The sequence below is a fragment of the Petaurus breviceps genome, unplaced genomic scaffold (genome assembly GCF_028583685.1).
Source record: "Petaurus breviceps papuanus isolate PSGF00001 unplaced genomic scaffold, PetGlider_PUasm1.0 208, whole genome shotgun sequence".
NCBI classification, from domain to species: domain Eukaryota; kingdom Metazoa; phylum Chordata; class Mammalia; order Diprotodontia; family Petauridae; genus Petaurus; species Petaurus breviceps.
The window spans coordinates 16,732,826-16,752,633 of NW_027185852.1; the positions used below are offsets into that span (position 1 = coordinate 16,732,826).

Sequence of the window (19,808 nt, forward strand, 5' to 3'; positions counted from 1 at the left end):
TCTGGGTCTTGGCTTGATCCATCAAGGGAGCTTATTAATTTCCACTAAAGACTAGGTCTGTCTCGAGCAGCTGATTTGGGAAAATGAATAATGAACTGAGTTAATTAAAACAAACAAATAAGCCAGAGATCACATCCTTAAAGATGATTTCTCTATTAAAAAGAATTATGACCTCGATGAGAAATTTTGCTTCATTTATTTACAAACAGAGAATGATAGTGAAATCTCAAAAGGGCCGTACAACCAAGAGGGTGACAGAATTATAGAATTGAGAGTGGGAAGGGCCCTCAGTGTCATATCTACTGCAAACCATCCCACTGTAACAGACTTGAAAAGCGAGCATCTAGTCTCTCCTTCATTACTTCTGAAGAGAAGGAGTCCAACGCCCCAGCAAGCAGCCCAGTCCACTCTGGGGAATTCATCTCTCAATGTTAGGAAGTATATCCTAACATCAAGCTGAAAGTGGCCTCTGCAACTTCCCTTGGCTGCTTCTGCTTCTGCTCTCTGGGGCCAGGCACAACAAGTCTATCATCTCTAACAGTTCTTCCTAATGCAGCCCAATATTCCATTTGAATTTTAGCCACCATATCATATTAAAGAAGTGCATTAAGCTTGTAGACCACCAGAAAAGCCTGACAATCTTTTTTAGAACTAGTGCTCTCCACACATGCTTCCCCCATCTGCTTAAGGTGGAATTTTTTGTCCCCAAATGTAGGACTTTCCATTTATCCATATTGGATTCCATAATTAATACGCATCTTGCAGATGCCTGGATTTTGGTACGTTGTTTCTCTCCCCAGTGGGAGCTTCCTGGGGACAGGAATGGTTTTGACCTTTCTTTATGTTCCTAGCCCTTCGCACACTCCCTAACACACAGTAGGCACTCAACAAATGCTTTTTGACTTAACTTGGCCTTAGAAGACATAATGACAAGCTGAAAGAGGCCTTAGAACATAGGAGGCTAGTGCTGGAAGGCATCTCGGAACATGGAATGCTCAAAGTAGCAGAGACCTTAAAATATAAGACATCATATTTCAGAGCTGGAAGGGACCTTGGACATTAACCAGTGCAAACTTCCCCTTATATAGTTGGTTTTCATATCCCTGTACGAATCATTTTTATTGTCAAGAGTTTATATTTGTAATTTACCCTGACTCTAAAGGTGTTGTATTTTGTGCAGTCAATAAGTTAAATTAAAATTTATTAAAAATTTAATTTGGGCAAGGCTCAGAGCTGGGCATGAAAAATAAAAGTGAAAAAATCATACATGTCCTACCCATATAGAACTTAGAGTCTACTTGGGAGACACAGTATATAGCCAGGAAAGTGTGGCACTAGTTTGATTGTGAAGGGGGTAAAGGAAAAATTAAGGGAGAGAATTCCCTGGGAAAATGTCATAGGAGGAGAGAGCTGGTCACTAGCAGGATTAAAGAAAACCTTGTGGCAGGGGTGGCTTCTAAGCTGAGTGTGGAAGGAAGAGAAGAATTTCAGTCACAGAAGAGGAGGGAATACATTCCAACCTTGAAGGACAGCAGGTGATGGCATATCAAGTTCAGGGAACAGTTAGTTGTCCAGTTTGGCTGGAACATAGCGTGCCTGAAGGAGAGTGATACGAAACAGGGCTGGGAAGGTAGATGCGAGCCAGACTGTGGGGGACTTTAAATGCCAAGCCAAGGGACTGGTGTTCTGTTTCATGGGTCATGGGCACCCACTGAAGGGTTTTGGAGCAGGGGATGGATACGGTCATACCTGTGCATTAGGAAGTTTATTTTGGCAGCTGTGTGATAGCTGGCATGGAGAGAGAAAATGCTGGAGGTGGCTAGCAGGAGGCTATTGCTGTAGTCCAAATGAAAGGTGCTGTGACCTGGTAGTCATGTGAGTAGAAAGAAGGGAACTCATTCAAAAGATGTTGGGCATCTGCAGGACTTAGCAACTAATGACTGTAAGAAAATGGTGGAATCAAAGACCACAAAATGGGGTTTTGAGCAATAGCAACCTGGGAGATGTCTTGTGCGTAGTAGATTTTTAATAGCACTCTGTGAGCCAGTGACACTGGACACTGAATCTCCTGACTCTGGCATTTTCCTTTATTGTTCCCCATGCCTAGAATGCTGGCAAATCTGCCTTCTGGCTTCCCTGACTTCTTTCAAGTCCCAGCTAAAAGCCCATCTTTCACAGGAAACCTTCCCTGATCTCTCTTAGTGCTAGTGTCTTCCCTCCCTGGTTTACCACCAGTTCATCTTGTCTATAGCTTGTCTGAGCATGGCTGTTTGCATATTATCTTCCCTAACTGACTGTGAGCTTCCTGAGGACAGGGCCTGTCTCCTTCCTTTGCTTCTTTTGCTCCATCATTTAATACAGTGCCTTAATAAATATTTATTGACTGACTGAATGAATGGATGTTGGTACCATTCGTGAATAGACAATAGATTTTGGAGGAGCAGAATAAAGGGGAGGTTTTCACTGAGACTAATGTAAGTTTGGAATCACAAGTATTAGAGGAGCAGGAAATAGTCATTTGCTCATCACCAGCCAAAGGAATATATCAAGTATACTGGTCTTATGAAGACCACATTATATGAGTATCCATTGAAGGAACCCTGTTGAAGAGAGGACTCTTTGGAGATTTTCAAGCAAATATTGTATGGCCACTTGCTATGGAAATCTTTTATTCAAGCACAGATTCTAACTCAACTTTTGTGACTCTGATTTTGTGAAATGAAATAAATCTGTACATAATTGGAAGGGATATTAAACTTGTCCTGCCTGGCCCTAGATAGGAAAATGAAGAGCAGTAGGTAGAATTTTCCAAGAGGCAGGTCTAGGATTGATGTTAGGAAATGACTTCCTAACAATTAGAGGTGCCCCCAGGTGGAACAAGAGGTACCCATGAGTTGTGAGTACCTCATCTCTGGAGGTATGAAAGAAAAGACTGGATGGCCACTTGTTAGGGATGTTGTAGAGAAAATTCCTGTTCAGGTTTATGTCAGAGTCAATGGTCTGTGAGGTCCCTTCCCACTCCAAAATTATTTAATTATACCATGCTATGGCTCCACATAGATCCTTAGGCCTTGACTTGTTCACTTCAACTGTGTATGAACAGAAAACAATTCCAAAAGCATGGGTACATTGGAAAAGATGCAGGATTTGGAAACAAAGGCTTGAGACAAAATCCTAGCTCTGTAGCTTATTGCCTACACACTGTCCGGCAAACACAACCTCTCTGGGTGCCAGGTTACCCATCTGTAAAATGAGCAAGTTGGAATTAGTCACCTATAGGGCACCTTCCAGTTCATAGCTCGATGTTCTTTATAAAGAACTCCCAAGTAATAGGTGGTATAATTAACTTTTGCCAATTGGTCAATCCACAATAATTTATTCAGTTCCTACTGTGTTCTAGGCACTGTGTCAGGAACCACATATAGCAAAAAAAAAGAATCCTACTCGTAACAGACAATAGAAGGAGGAGGGTCCATTAGGATATTCTCCAAGGTCCTTGCCATTGATGTTTTAAGAAATTAGCTTGTCCTTTCCAGTTTAGATAAATACATTTATCGAAGGCATGGGGCCTCAAAGGATGGGGTTTTTAAACTGACCTTCCTGCCTCCTTTCTATCCATGCTCCATCCTACAAACCATAGGTAGATTAATCTTCTGGAAATGTAGCTTTCATCACATCACTTCCCGATCAATACTCTATTCCTCCATCAAATCAACAGTCCTCAGCCAGACTCCTGAGGACCTTGGTAACTAGCCCCACACCATCTTCTGTGAATTTTAATATTTCCAGCTTTTCATCCCCTTACAAACCGATTACAAACCTGCCTTGCTGTGACAGATGGTCTTTAGAGTTTCTATGGCTGAAAAAAATCCATTACCTTCATCCATTTCCTGCTCAACACTCAGGGTGGTCTTGACAATGGATACAGGCCGTTATCAGGCCAATTCTGAAGACCTTTACAGCTTGGTAGGTTCACAAACTGGCACTGAAAGGGACCTTAGAAATCCTCTTGCCCAATCCACTCACTTTACATTGAAGAAACTGAGACCCAGAGAGGGAAAGTGATGGAGAAACTTTATCTTACGTTTCATAGCAGGTAAGTAGAAGACCTGAGATTTGAACTTAGGATCTCTGACTCCAAATCCAGTTCTCATTCCACTTGCCCATGCCACATCTTCTGAAAAGGGGTGGGGGAGTGGGAGAAGCAAACAAACAAAAACCACTTCCTAGCACTTTAAAAATGGAACAAAAACTCTTATGATGTACAGTGAGCTCCCCAACACTGAAGGCCTAGTAAATATCTGACTAATCAAATTAGAGTAAATGACCACTTGTGAGGGACTTGATTCAAGTCAATTCAACAAATATTTCACAGCATCTCAGCACTGGAAGGAACATCAGAGAACATCTCATCCCCCTTCTGGAGCAACAAAAAGCCCCTTTCCCACTTCCTTGACAGAGAGCCATCAACCAATCCTGGTAGTTCCATAATGGGTTAATAAAGGGGATTGCACCCTAGCCTTGGAAGTTATCATAGAGAGAAATTACAATCCCATTCATTACAAACCAATTCAATCAAATCCAACACAATCCAGTTAAAACAAATCCCACCCCATCTAATTCAATAAGCATCTCCAAGAGCTATGTATGAGACACTGTCCTAGGTGCTGAGAATACAAAGGCACAATTTTTTTTTTAAACTCACACTCCTGACCTTCATGAACATTTCTGTTATGCTAGGGAGAGAGAGAAAACCTGAAGACAGATAATTTGCGGATGATGGGAAGAACATTAATAATAAGAGGGTGCAAAAATGATTTCCCACCAACAGTCAGGATAGGGGTTGAAACCCAAAGGAAGCTAAGGATTCTATTAGTGGAGGGGGAGGGGAAATGCATTACAGATGTGGGGCCAACCTGTAAAAAGCAACAGGGATGGGGAAATGAGGTAACAACATATTCAGTCTGTGTGCCTTAGTCACAGAAGGAATATTGTATTGGATGACCCATAAATCTAGCTCAACAGATTTTGTCTTATGTTCTGATTTTTGTGTACATGTGATTCAAAATACCCATAATTCTATATATGTGGGTACTTCTCTTGGTAGACACAAGCTTTAGTTACTTCTGCGGTCACTGTAATCAGTCACCTGACTGGTCTCCAATAGGTAATATAGGATCATAGATTCAGCTGAGAAAACCATGTCATTGTTCAGTGGTTCCTGTCATGTCTGACTCTTTGTTGACCCCATTTGGGGGGGGGGGCGGAATCCTAGAAAATATCCGGGAGTGATTTGCCATATACTTCTCTAGCATGAAGATCCACAATATAGACAGTAAGTAAAAGTCCAGGACTTGAACCCAGGTGCTCTGGCTTTAAATATAGATCTCCCTCTACCATCCTGCCCCCTTTCACCAATGAGATTAGCTAGCTGGGTTCTTGGAGTCAAACTCACCAGTTTGTTATTTGAAGGAACTTTCCAAGTTTGAACTTCTCTAGCAGAGCCTTGGAGAGCTCAGGGACAAGTCTAGTACCATGCATGGTGAGTCATGAGAGTGGGAGCTTAGAAGGGGTTCTTAACCAAATCTGAAAATGTAGAGTACTGTACAAGTACAAGATGGAGGAGATAAGTGGCCTAGACAGCAGATTTTGTGGGAAAAAAAAGACCCAGTCATTTTAACCAGGTTGCAGGTTCATCATGAGTCAGTATGACATGCCCCCCCCCCCAAAAAAAAGCTAATGAGGTGGTAGGCTGCATTAGCAGCAGTATGCTGTCCAAGTAGAAGGACCGGGACCCTGCCCTGTGGTCCTCTACCTTAGGCAGCTCCTCTACTGTGCTCAGCTATCAGACACCATAGCTCAGGAGAGAAAATGACAAGCTGAATCACGTCCAGAGGATAACCAGGAACTAGAAGACACTGGAAGCATTGCCATAAGAAGATTGGCTAACAGTATCAGGAATGTTTGGCCTTGAGAAGAAAAGACTTATAGGGATGAAATGATTGTCTTCAAGTATTTAAAAGGTTGTCCCCTGGAAGAGTGATGAGGCATCTTTTGCCAATGGAGAAGAGAACTAGGTGTTCCAGGGAGAGATTTGTTTTCAATGAGAAAGGAAAATTCCCAACAATTAGAGGTATCTCAGTAATGAAATAGGTTGTTAAGTGGTGCTGGGGGGAGGGATTTCCAAAGAGGTGAAGATAAAGATGTATTTATCATAACTAGAAATGATGAAGCAGAGACTGGGCAGGCTGCCAGATGTGGACATTGTAGAAAGTATCATTTCAGCAAACCGGAATAGATGACCTCAAAGAGTCTATGATTTTTTGCTGTGTGCCCAAAAGGCAGGGGGTGAACACAGGACCTCACCTGAAGGTAGATGGAAATGGAAATCTTCTCATTTTCAAGTCCCTTGTAGCTCTGAGGATCTTTATTTTGTTAATCTCTGCTCTTATCTCTCTCTATCTCTTTGTCTCTGTCTCTTTCTCTGCATATCTCTCCATCTGTGTATCTGTCTATCTCTGTTTCTTGGTCTCTGTTTCTCTCTGTTTTGTTCTTTATCTGTCTTGGTCTGTCTGTATATCTCTCTGTCCATCTGTTTCTTTCTGTCTCTGTATCTGTCTCTCTTTATTTTCTCCTTTCACCCCTCTCCCTATCAATTAGTCAATAAATATATAAACATAATAAATGCTCAATGTATGTTAGATACTATACTATGTGTTGCAGATAAAAAGATTTTTTAAAAAATCTTTGCATTCAAGGAGTTTGCATTTTATAGAATGAAGCAGAATGCACGGACATAAGTCAGGTTGAGAAATTATGGTTTCTTCTTCTCCCAGCAGGGTTCTAGAAGCCCTAAGAATCAGAGGACTGTTTTCTTTTAATTTATGAATAAAACAAGGATTCCCATAACATGGTATAATAAAAAGGATGATGGCACACAAAACTGCAAATTTATAAAGTTATGATGTAAAATTCTCATTTTTCCTTTTTTTCTTCCCTCCCCCCCAACACCAGAGATGGCTACCATTAGGCACAAATATGTATATAACTGTAAAATAATCCTATACATGCTTCTATTCATAATCTCTTTGGATGTAGATATTGTCTTCCTTCATATGTCCTTTGTAGTTCATTTGGGTATTTATTATACTCAAAATCCCTTATTTACTCAAAGTTGTTCTTCAAACAATATTGCTGATACCGTAAACAACATTCTCTTGGCTCTCCTCATTTAACTCTTCATTTATTTCACGCAAGTCTATCCATTTTCTTCTAAGATCATCGAGCTATTATTTCTTATAGCACAACAGTTCCCTATCAAAATCATACCGCAACTTGTTCAGTCATTCACTAATCGATGAGTATCTGCGCAATTTCCAGTTCTTTGCCACCACAAAGAAAGCTGCTGTAAACATTCTAGAATTTATAGGTTCTTTTTCCCCCCTAATCCTCTTTGGAAATAGATCTAATAGTGGTATTGCTGGATCAAAGGATATAGGCAATTTAATAAATCTTTGGGCATAGTTCCAGATGGCTCTTGAATGGATCAGTTCACAATTCTTTTTTGTTTTTTGTATTCATATGCCCATATAACCTCATATATATATATATATGTGTGTGTGTGTGTATGTGTGTGTGTATTTCTATTCCTTTCAACTACTGAGAAAAGTTTCATAAGTTACAATTATTGTTTTTCCATGTAGGAATGCTAATAGTTCAACTTTGATAAGTTCCTTATGATTTCTTTTCCCTGTTTACCTTTTCATGCTTCTCTTGCTTCTTGTATCTGAATGTAAAATTTTCTATTCAACTCTGATTTTTTCAGCAAGAATGCTTGAAAGTCCTCTATTCCACTGAATGACCATATTTTCCCCTGAAACATGATACTCTGTTTTGCTGGGTAGGTGACTCTTGGTTTTAATCCCAGATCCTTTGACCTCCAGAATATCATATTCAAGCCCTTTGATCCCTCAGTGTAGAAACCGACAGATCCTGGGTTATCTTGATTGTGTTTCCACAATATTCAAATTGTTTCTTCCTGGCTGCTTGTAATATTCTCTCCTTAATCTGGGAATTCTGGAACCTGGCTATAATATTCCTAGGAGTTTTCTTTTTGGGATCTTTTTCAGGAGGTGATCGGTGGATTCTTTCAACCTCTATTGTGCCCTCTGGTTCTAAAACATCACGGCAGTTTTCTTGGAGAACTTCCTGGAGGATGATTTCTAGGTTCTTACTTTGGTCATGGCTTTCAGGTAGTCCAATAATTTTTAAATTATCTCTCCTGGATCTATTTTCCAGGTCAGTGGTTTTTCCCATGAGATATTTCACATTGCTTTCTATTCTTTCATTTGTTTGGATCTGTTTAACAGCATCTTGATTTCTCATAAAGTCATTAGCTTCCATTTGCTCCAATCTAATTCTGAAGCAATGATTCTCCTCAGTGAGCTTTTGAGATTCTTTTTCCATCTGGCAAATTCGGCCTTTTAAGGCATTCTTCTCCTCATTGCTTTTTTGAGCCTCTTTTGCCATTTGAGTCAGTCTGTTTTTTAAGGTATTATTTTCCTCAGTCAGGCTGTTGACTCTCATTTCATAATTTTCTTGAATTGTTCTCCTTTCTCTTCCCAATTTTTCCTCCACTTCTCTTATCTGCTTCTTAAGGTTCTCTATGGCCTGTAACCAGCTTGTATTTTCCTTTGAAGCTTTTGGTGCAGGAGTTCTGACTTCACTGTTTTCCTCCTGTTCCATGCTTTGCTCCTTTTTGTCCCCAAAATAGGAATGTAATGTTGGAATCTTCTGTCTGCTTTGTTTCCTTTGCCTGGTCATGTCACCCCTCAGTCATTTGACCCCTGGGCTTTTTGCCACAGTAGGACTCTGCCACCAGACAGGGGAGCTTTCATCCCAAACGCTGGGGTTTTCTCAGTTGCCAGAGGTATTAGATGGGTGCCCTCTCTGAAGCCTCCACACGGTCTGGCAAACTGGACACACACCCCAGGACCTCCACCCTAGACTGCAATCCAGATCCAAGCAGGTTAAAACAAGAGCGATTACCCCTCAGACTGGTGCTTGGTCCTCCTACACTCTGTAGGCCAGGAGCTGAAGCTGCCATGTGGTGCTGGCTGACTGTGTGGGTGCCTCAGTGGCTTCTCGCCCGAGGGGCAAAAGCCATGCACTCCCACTTACTGGTCCCAAAGTCCAGACTGCACTGGCCTCTCACCTTGTCCTTCGCATCTATGTGTTGATAATTCTGGAAAAGGCCACAGCTGCTGCTGATCTGGAGTCCCTCTGGCTGGCTGGTCCGGCCCACTCTGGGGCTAAAGCCTCGAAGTGGGTCTGGGCTTTGCTCCCAGAGTGCTGCGCTGGCTGATTCCTGCCGGCCTTCCAGGCTGTCCTCAGCGGGAGGTTAGCTTCTCTGTGTTATTTTGTGGGTTCTGCAGCTCCAAAGTTTGTTTAGAGTCCCCTTTTTACATGGATTGGGGAGGGTGGAAGCCGGAGCCGCGGGAAGGTCATGCTTCTACTCCGCCATCTTGGCTCCGCCCTCCTCAGTTCACAATTCTACCAACAAATTAGCATCCTAATTTTTCCACATCCCCTCCAACATTTGTAATTTTCCCCTTCAATCATTTTAGCCAGTCTGATAGGCATAAAATGATACCTCAGGTGTCTTTAATTTGCATTTCTCTAATCAATCAATGATTTAGAGCATTTTTCATATGCTATTAATTATTTTATTTCTTAACTGAAAACAGCCTGTTCATATACTTATCAATTGGGGAATGACTCGAATTCCTATAGATTTGACAAAGTTCTTAATACATTCAAGGTATGAGACCTTGATCTGAGAAAGTAAAAATAATCCCCCCCCCCCAATTTCGTGCTTTCCTTCTGATCTTGGCTACATTTGTTCTATTTGTACAAAACTTTTAAAAAATTTAATATAATCAAAATTATACATTTCACACCTCACTCTATTCTCTCTTATTTATTCATAAAATGTTTGCCTTTTCATAAGTAATATGTTCCATGTTCTTCAAAATTTCTTGTAATATTTCTCTTTATATCTAGGTCATGTATACATTTTTCCTTATCCTGGTAAATGGTATAAGTCATTGGTCTACGTCCAATTTCTACTACACTCCTTTCTAGTTTTCCCGGCAATTTTTACTAAGTAATGAATTCTTATACCAAAATCTTAAGTCTTAGACCTGTCAAATACAAAACTACTGTATTTGCTGCTGTAAATTGTACTTTTTCTTTATTCCATTGATTTACCTTTCTATTTCTCAGCCAGTGCCAGATAGTTTTTTGATAATTACTGCCTATTGGTGCTGACCAGACATGATCCCAGGCTGTGGCTGTGGGTGAGGAGGAGTGAGCACATGCCCAGTGAGTGTGGTACTGCAGGGAGCAAAAAACTTTTTGGGGACAGCATGGCTGGGGGCCCTAACTGTGGTTTAGGGGAAGAGAAGAGTGCCTGAGATTAATTCCCTAAAGACAATTTTCTAATGTAATTAATTATCCATGACCCCCTAATAATATTCTTCCATCCATCATTATCTGTTGATTTTAATGTCAGAAAAGACAGATATTAGATATAGGTATTTTCTAAAGTGCTGTTTTAGGAATAGTCACTGCATATATCTCCTCAGAAATCTTTAACACATTATCCCACAAGTATGCATAGGACACAAGGGAAAACATGGTCAATGTAGCAAAAAGGGGTAACAACTCCTAGTTCTTTTTCTGGAAGTCCTTTTCTCCTCTTTGTGGGGGCCTTACAAAATTCCCCTTTGTAGGGTATAGCTTTCTGCTTGGCTCTTTGTAAGGTCTTAAATTTACCCTGCCTCAGTGACCTCAGTTTGTCCTCTGTAACTGATGCAGACACTGCAGCCAGCTACTGCTATCTCAAGTATGCTGTTATCATGCCAATGAGAAGTCCAAATCTCACCTTTCAAAATCACAAAGCTTCTTCTGGCCAAGGTTGGGAGGGAAGGAGACAGAGGTTCTTCACCTCCCACTTCCGAAAGTAATCCTTTCTCAAGTACTTAGATGGAAGCACTCTCTCTGTCCTAGGAGATGCTCAGATTATCCTAGCATCCAAATCGGCTTGCTATTTTATACCAAACCCATGTAACACAACTGAATGTCCCTGGACAATCTCAATGTGCATCATGTTTCACTGAATTGAAATATTTTTAATTTACTGATGACATGGAGATGTTTCTACCTGATAAATATACCAGCACTAGGGTATCTCACTCTTTACATTAAGTAGGGTGAGGGGTGATTGATTGACTCATGTAACAGGTATCATTGGGTTCTGGCTAGAATGCATCCAATGAAATGGAATTTGAGGGTCTCTTTCAATATTATATATTGTGTCTTTGGAGCTGGGCTCCCTCCATTTATAGGCACATATGTCCTTGTGTTCCCCCATCCCACAGAGCAACATATGCTGGCAAATGATAGATTTGGCATTTTGGAAAGATGCAACATTCTATTGACCCCCATGGAGACAGTAGGAGGATGGTGCATTGAAAAGGCTTATCCAACGAAGTGTAATAAAGGAGATCATAAAAGGACTGATGCTACCCCTAGTCCGTTCTCTTCTTTGGCTTTCCTGAACACACAGCTCTGAGCTCTCTCCCTGGGCTTCTGCATGAGAAGTGGGAGAAGGAAGCCTCTTATAGACTGAGCCATCATGGTGGCATCACGTCTATGTGTTCTCTAAGGGAACCTCACCCTGACTCTCTCTTCCACTAGAGCAGTGATCCTGAGAGATGGCATTTAGGCTACCTGAAGGGTTTCAAGGCTCCTTAGTGGGTAACAGTCACACTATGCAAGGTGCACCCCAAAGCCACTATATCAGCAGCCCCCTAAGTTGTTACAACTAAATGCCTACAAGATTGTTTTCATTATTACTACTATTGTTCATTGTAACTAGTATTCATATGGCATTTTAAGATTTGTAAAACACTATCTATACCGTTTGATTTTCACAGCTGATTGGATTTAGAATAATTTCAAAGAGAAAGCACTAGCAGTGAGGGCAAGGGGTTGGGACTTCTTACAGAAGGTAGAAGTTGAGCTAAAACTTTAAGAAAGTCCAGAGGTGGAAGTAAAAAAAAAATCAGAACCTTCTAGGCATTTGGTACATGACAGTGCAAAGAAACAGGCAAGATAAATACAAGCTAATGTTTGGAGGGCAGAGGAGGCAGGAACTGCTGGGAGGGTCAGGGAAACCTTATGTAGGAGGTTTTTCCTCTTTCTCTCTCCCTCATCCATCTTCCTCTGCAGTGGGCAGTGGTTTCTCTGTCTCTATTTCTCTATCACTGTCTCTCTGTTTATCCCTCTCTCACCTCACCTCTCTCTCCTCTGCCTCTCCCTCTCCTCTCCCTCTTCCTCTCCCTCTGTCTCTCTCTCTCTGTCTCTCTCTCTCTGTCTCCCTCTGTCTCTCTCTCTCTGTCTCTCTCTCTCTGTCTCTCTCCATTTCTCCCTTCTTTTTCCTACGTTTTTCTTTCTCCCCCTTACTCTTCAGCTTTTCTAACTTTCAGTCTATCTGTCTCACATCCTCTCTGTCACACACACAATGAGCTGTGACAAGTTACTAAACTAGCTGTTTCCAAATAAGATGGAGAACAGTGGTGAATATTTATTCGGCCTTTGAATCATGGCCAAATATATCTCAAGCTGTGGCTAAACATATGGCCTATTTAGCTATCTGGATGAAAATAACCAGCTGTTTGAATTGTCCTGAGAAGACCTGGGAAAGCCCCCACAGTGGCCTGGGGAAGAGAGTCTGGATGAAGCTTTGCCAGACTTCTTGAAGAAACACGGAAAAGTAAGTCAGTAAGCCAGTCAGCACATATTTATCAAGCATGGACGATGTGCCAAGCATTGTGTTAAGTGCTGGAGATACAAAGTAAGGGGGGAAAATAGTCCCTGTTCTCAAGGAGCGCACAATCTAATAAAGAGTGGGTCAACCAGATGTCCATAGTGATAGAGCATGGGCCATTTGCATAGCTGTGCAGCCTTGGCTAAACACAGACTTCCTAGAGTACATGCTGTAGGATGGTGGCCAGTCAAGTGAACCCACCAACTCGTCTTGCTGACTTTGTATTAGTGAGTTGTCAGGTCTTCTGATGGAGTTGACTCAATCAGTTGGTTGGTCCAGTACATGGACAGTATGCGTTTGTTGATGTTTATGCATTTGTTTTTTTAATGTGACTGTTCTATTCTCACTGAGTAAGAAGGACAGCGGGTTTAAGTCCATTTCAGTCTCTGCTAGTTACATGATCTTTTTACCTCTCTGGGCCCTACTCTCTTCATTTGTAAAATGATATGGTTGTAAAATGAAAAGAATCATCATATGATGTACAAAGTGTTAGGCTGAGAGATGTGAATGCCAATCCCACTTCTGCCATTTACTAGCAGTGGGACCATGATTAACTCAGTTAACTTCTCAGGGTCTCTGTTTCCTCATCTTTAAAATGGGAACAATAATATATTCTTAATATTTTATTATTAATAATAATATGTTCTTAATTATATATTATAATATTCTTAATATTTACAGTGCCTACTTGGTAGAGGACAGAGAGATGGTGAAAATAAAGATATTATCTATATAAGATGCTTTGCAGATTCCAAAGTTATTAGAAGATCCCCGAGGTCCTTGCTAAGCCCTTATAAGTGAGCATTTACCTTATTTTGTCCAGAAGTAGTTCCCTGCATGTCACGTCCCAGTCACCATTTCCAGACCATGATATTGTACCAATACTTTTTCAAGGCCCCATTATGTGTTGTCTTTTCCTACTAGAACGCAATCACCTGGATGGCAGAGCCCGATTTGTTTGCTTCCATTTCTGTCTTCAGTGTTCAGCACAGTGCCTGCTGCACGGTGAATGATCAAGAAATGCTTTATCTTAAAATACTCGATTCCTATGTACTTTGCTTATACTGCCATGCTTTTGTTGGGCCAGAGTCCAGTAATAACACTTCCAATTGTGTTCAAGAAAATTCCATAGCCAGGCGAAGCTCCCCTGCCTGCTAAAATGAGGCTGTTGCTGACAATCTGTCTTATTTATAGTTAGTTACCTGGCCTGGGGATCAAGACTAGGACTTTCCTGAAGGAACAGAAGTGCATGCAAAGTCAACTCACAACCAAGAGATTTAAATAAAAAGGAAATCATGGAAAACTGAAGCAAGGTAACAGAGGATGAAGGCTAGGGCATGCCAATAACATGGAAATGACCAAACAAAGATGACCGACAGGGAGTGGAATTCCAAGAGAAGTAAGGATCCAGTAAAGATGAACAGTATTGTAAGGTACTGAAAGAAATGGGAGGTGCCCTAGCTGAGCCCTTCAGTGATATGTGAAGGATCATGTAAAGGGAGGGGGAATCATGAGATTGGAGATGGGCAAACTTTGTCATGATTGAGAGAGACAGAGTTCACAGTGCCACCTAGCCGCCCCAGAAATGGACCCTTTAAAGGGTCACCTTGATGGAAGTAGGTGGCTGGCCTCTCCTGCCAGTCACATCCAAAGAGCCTCTTTTCTCTGTGACCCGAGGCAAAATAGGTGAGGAAAATCAAAAGGCCAATAGAGAGAATGTCTGCAAGATTTAGAAAGATGCCTTGGGACAACGGAAGGAGCATAGGCTCAGGAGTCAGTGTCTGGATTCCAATCCTGCTTCTTACTTCTACTAGCCATGTGGCCTTCAGCAAATTGTGTGACCCAGCTGGTTTTCAATTTTCTTATTTATAAAATAAGGGGGCTGGGCAGACTGTCCCGTGAAGTCACTATAGAATTCTCTAGAACTACCATCCTAAAGAGCTTACACTTTGCAAAGTGCTTTACACATTGTCTGATTTGAGTCAGCAGAACTGAAGCAGCTCAGAAGAAACATGAGAAGCACAAATTTTGAGAATTCAGCCCAAATGTTCGCACGGACCTGTGATAGAACATTCCGAGCTAATGTTGGTCTGATCAGCCACAATCAGACACATGTAACCTGACTCTAGCACAGTGATACCCTTTCAATCCTCCTTGAGAACAAAAAACAACCACCATATATGGATATAAGTGTATTTATATATGTCCACCTATGTCTGTATATGTATGCGCATGTAAATATGTTAATATTCTGTGTGTGTAGTTATGTCCATTTATGAGGAAGGAAATTAAGGCTTAGAGATGTTAAATGATGTTTGGGAAAGCAGATACGTGCTCTCTGATTCAAAGACGACATTCAGACCTTCCTGTCTGTGCCGCCATTTCCTCCTCTGCAAAAGGATCAATTTGGCTTCTGAGGAGAGGATGGATTAGAGTGGGGAGAGACTTGAGGCAACATCGGGTATAGGACCTGCATCAGGGTAGCGGGCTGTCTCAGGAGAGTAGGAGGTGAGTAATTGAGGTGATGGTGGTGGTGACAGTGACGGTGAAGGTGACTGTGACGGTGATGGTGACGGTCATGGTGACAGTGATGGTGATGGTGACTGTGATGGTGACGGTGACAGTGACGGTGATGGTGATGGTAACGGCTGACAATTATAAAGTGCTAATGCTTTACAAAGAATTTTGAGACCATGTGGATGGTGATAGAGTATCTGAGTTAGAGTCAGGCAGACCTAGACTTAAATCCCATTTCAGACACTAACCAGCCAAGTGAACCTAGGCAAGTTATGTAATCTGCCTCGGTTTCCCCTTTTGTAAAATGAGGGAGTTGAACTACTTTAGCTATCCTTAACATGGGTTCCACAGACAAATTTCAGAGGGCTGATAAATGTGTGTTTCAACATTTTAATGACTTCATTTCAATATAATTGGTTTCCTTGTAATCCTGTATATCTTATGCCTTTAAAATATTATTCTGAGGAGTCCTTAGGCTTCACTAGACAGCCAAAGAGAGATCCATGAAACAAAAAATCTGAAGACTCCTTGGCTAGATGCTCTCTGAGGTATCTTCAAATCTGTGACTGAATATGTTATGATTTCATCTTAATGACATTATCAATTAGGATAGGAGGAGGTTTTTTGGAGGAGATCTCTGATTTCTTTGGCATAGGAAAGACTCTCTAACCTGATGCAGATCTGCATTTGCTCTGCAACTTTCAGCATTAGAGACTTTCCTGGAGCCCTGAGAGTTTACAAGACATTCTTGTCCAAGGTCCCCCCACCAGGATGAGTCAGAGGGAGAACTTAAACCCAACTCTGGCTTACTTGGAAGCCTGTTCCCTTTCTGTTATGTTACATTGCTTCTGGAAAATATCATACCCATTGACAAATGAGGAAACTGAGGCCCACACAGAATAATTGAACTCTCCAAATTCACATAGAGATAAGTGACAATCAGAATTCTAACCCAGGGCTATTCCCACTATACCACGACTGTAAAATGACTCTAGATGAAAATAAGTTTGGGAAGTTGTTCCATGATGCAAAGTTTTGATCCCAAAATCTTCAGAGATGTTCACAAAGAGTTTAAATTTTGTTTTTTGAAGGAAAAAACACAGAAAGGCTCTCAGGTGTTCCTTGAAATCTGGAATTACTGGATCTCAGCATTGCAAGGACCTCAGCAGCCAGTGAGTCCAAACTTGTGAACAGGAATCCCCACCACACAACAGCTGACTAGCTCTTGCTTGAAGCCCTCCAGGGATTAGATTCCTACTACATTCTCCTGCTGCCACCCATTCCACTTTTGGGTTGCTCTCACTATTGGGACATTTTGCCCTCTGTTTTTGTTGTGCAATTGTTGAGGAGTGTCCAACTCTTTGTGACTCCATTGACCATAACAAACCAGGCTCTTCTTCCTCCCCTACCTCCCAAAGTACATCTAGGTTCAGGTTTGCTGCTCCCATGACACTATCTATCCATCTCTTCCTCTGATGTCCCTCTTTCCTTTTGTCTTCCATTTTCCCCCCAACATCTGGGTAGTTTCCAATGAGTCCCATCTTCTCATTATGTGGCCAAAGTATTTAAACTTCAGCTTCAATATTTGAACTTACAGTGTATAGCCTGAATTAATTTCTTTAAGTATTGATTAATTTGGTCTCCTTGCTGTTCAAGGAACTCTCACAAGTCTTCTCTAGCTCCACAATTCAAAAAACAAGATAATCTGGTCCTCCCAGCTCTTTGAGAACCTACCACATTTTGGTGGTCTCCACACAACTTAGGCTAAATAAGCTAAATTCTGCAGCACTCTACTCTAATCTTATCATCCAGCTCTCACTGCCATACATTCCTACTGGGAAAACTAAGACTTAGACAATGTAGACCTTTATCGGCAAGGTGATGTCTCTGCTTAGCTGTCCTTCCAAGGCACAAGTGGCTTCTGATTTCCTGGGTGCACTCTTTTCTGCAGTGATCTTTGTGCCCAAATATATAAAGTATGATACTCCTTCTGTTTCATTTCCCTCTGTTTGCCAGGAAGTGATGCTACCAGTTGCCAAGATCTTAGTTTTTGGATGTTGAGCTTCAAGCCAGTTTTTATACTCTCCTCTTTCACTTTCATCAAGAGGCTTAATTGTTGTTCACTTTCAGAGTGGTATTGTCTCCATATCTGAGATCGTTTGATATTTCTCCCAGCAACCTTCATTCTGGCATCCACCTTGGCATTTCACATGATGTACTCTGCATATAAGTTAAACAAATAAGGAGACAATATACAGCTTGGTCATACGCCTTTTACAATCTTAAAGCAATCAGTTGTTCCATGTTTGGCTCTCACTGTTGTTTCTTGGTCTGCATACAGATTCCTCCAGAGACAAGATAATCTGGTCCTCCCAGCTCTTTGAGAACCTGCCACATTTTGGTGTGATCCACACAACTTCAAGCTAAATATGCTTCTTCACAACTTCCTTCCATTGTGCCCAAGTCAGAAGAGGATGGCATCTGGGGCCAAGAAGAGGAAGTCAGAATTTCTTCCTCCTGACTGTCCTTAAGTATTTGAAGACAACTTATCTGAACCTTCCATCTTCTATCCTCATTCCATTCATTTCAAAATAATTTCTTCAGAACCCATAATAAGCCAGGCACTGTGCTATGTTCTAGGAATGCTAATACATACAAAAAATAGTTCCTGCCCCCAGGGATCTTACATTCTAATGGGTGTTTGAAACAGTGCACAGATGAGTAAAAGCAAAATATATACAAAGGACAACCAAAGTAGTGTTCTGGAGATAAGAAGGTACTAACAGCTGGCAGGGGTCAGGGACCTGAAGTGTCTCCTACAGAAATGACCAGAGCTAAGGATTGAAGGAAACTCAAGATTCTAAGTGATGAAGGTAAGAAAAGAGTATATGTCAGGATGACAGGACAGATTGGTCAGAAGATGGGAAGCATAACACGTTGAGAAAAGAACAGCAAGAAGACCAGTTTGTATGCAATACAGAATTGTGAGATACAACAACGATCAACAATAAAAATGATCACAATAGCTCATATAAAGTACCTGAAGGTTTGTAAAGCACTTCACAAAGACAAAAGCATTTGATCTTCACAACAGCTCTGGGAAGAAGGTGCCATTATTAGCTATTTTATAGATAAGGAAATTGAGGCAAACAGAAGTTCAGTGACTTGCCCAGGGGCAAACAGATAGTGAGTATCTAAAGCAAAATCAGAATACAGGTTTTCCACATTCACACAAAACTCCCTTCATCATATTTTAATTTGGCGTAGACTTGAGGTCCTTTGGCATTCTATTGGACTTTGACCTTCCTTTGGATTCTCCATGACTTGGAAGTATCCTTGCTATAACTTGGCACCCAGAGCTGAATCCTATATCTCAGATATGGGATGTTGTCCAACCAAGGCAGACTAGGACAGAATCTCTCCTTATTTCTGAGAGATGTGAATCTCCATGTAGTCCAAGAACACATTAATCTTTGCTGGCTGTTGTTCTTTTGAAACTTGTAGTCCACTAAAACCTCCAGATCTTTTCCTTTTTCTTTTTTTCCCCAGACAAAAAACTATCTAACCATGTTTACCCCTTCTATGAATTTGATTTCACAAACCCTAATGTCTGGGCAGAACAGCTTGTGAGCCCAAAGATTTAAGAGTCTGATCTACTCATACGTTGTCAGGTCCTATAGCCAATCATTCTATTTCTATGGCTGGTACACAGTTCAAAACAAATTCTCTGCTTAACAATTAAACTCTGGACAGTTTCTAAGAGTACAGCCCCTGGGGATCAATTTGAACACTATGTCTTATCCACACTGACGCAATTCCACTTTTAAGGGACAATTAAGAGGTTTCCTTGTAAGACCTTCCAAACTTTCTTCAAAATATAACACGGAAATGCCTTTTGAAAAAAGTCTTGTCTGAGTGTTGTTTTTTGGGGGGTCCTGTAAGAGGAACAATAGCCAAATATGATTGAATTACCTTCTTATCAAATTTGGAAGGCTCTCCCTTTAGAGCTTACTTCCTGACCCTTAGTAAATTGGCACAAAGTCCTTAGGGAAACCAGAGAAAACAATGACTAAATGTCCCAAGTTGGGAACTTGTGCTGAGTCTATTAAATTCAGTTAGAATTTATATGTTTTTTGAAATTTTTTTCTAATAAAATCACGAAGTATCGATCCCCATCAGAGCCATTCACCTGAAAGGATGTATCCTTAGAGGCAATGCGAATTATGCTTTAATCTTTAAGTAACGCAATAACTACAATGTATAATTGAAATAAATAAAGAGCTTGTAATACACAAAGTAAGGTGCAAAGTACAGAAGTACAGTAAGTACAGTACAGGTACAAAGTACAGTAAGGTACAAAGTATCAGAAATGTAAATGCAGAAATGAAATAATTCCTGA

General features: G+C 41.1%; 1 long non-coding RNA gene across 1 annotated transcript in view; it reads left to right on the plus strand.

Moving 5' to 3' along the window:
- LOC138165299 (uncharacterized) overlaps positions 1 to 19,171 on the plus strand; it is a 37,456-nt gene extending 18,285 nt beyond the window's left edge. The window contains exon 3 of the long non-coding RNA XR_011169334.1: positions 17,751 to 19,171. This is a non-coding gene — a long non-coding RNA (uncharacterized lncRNA). The remainder of the gene's footprint in view (positions 1 to 17,750) is intronic.
- Positions 19,172 to 19,808: the final 637 nt, after the last annotated feature.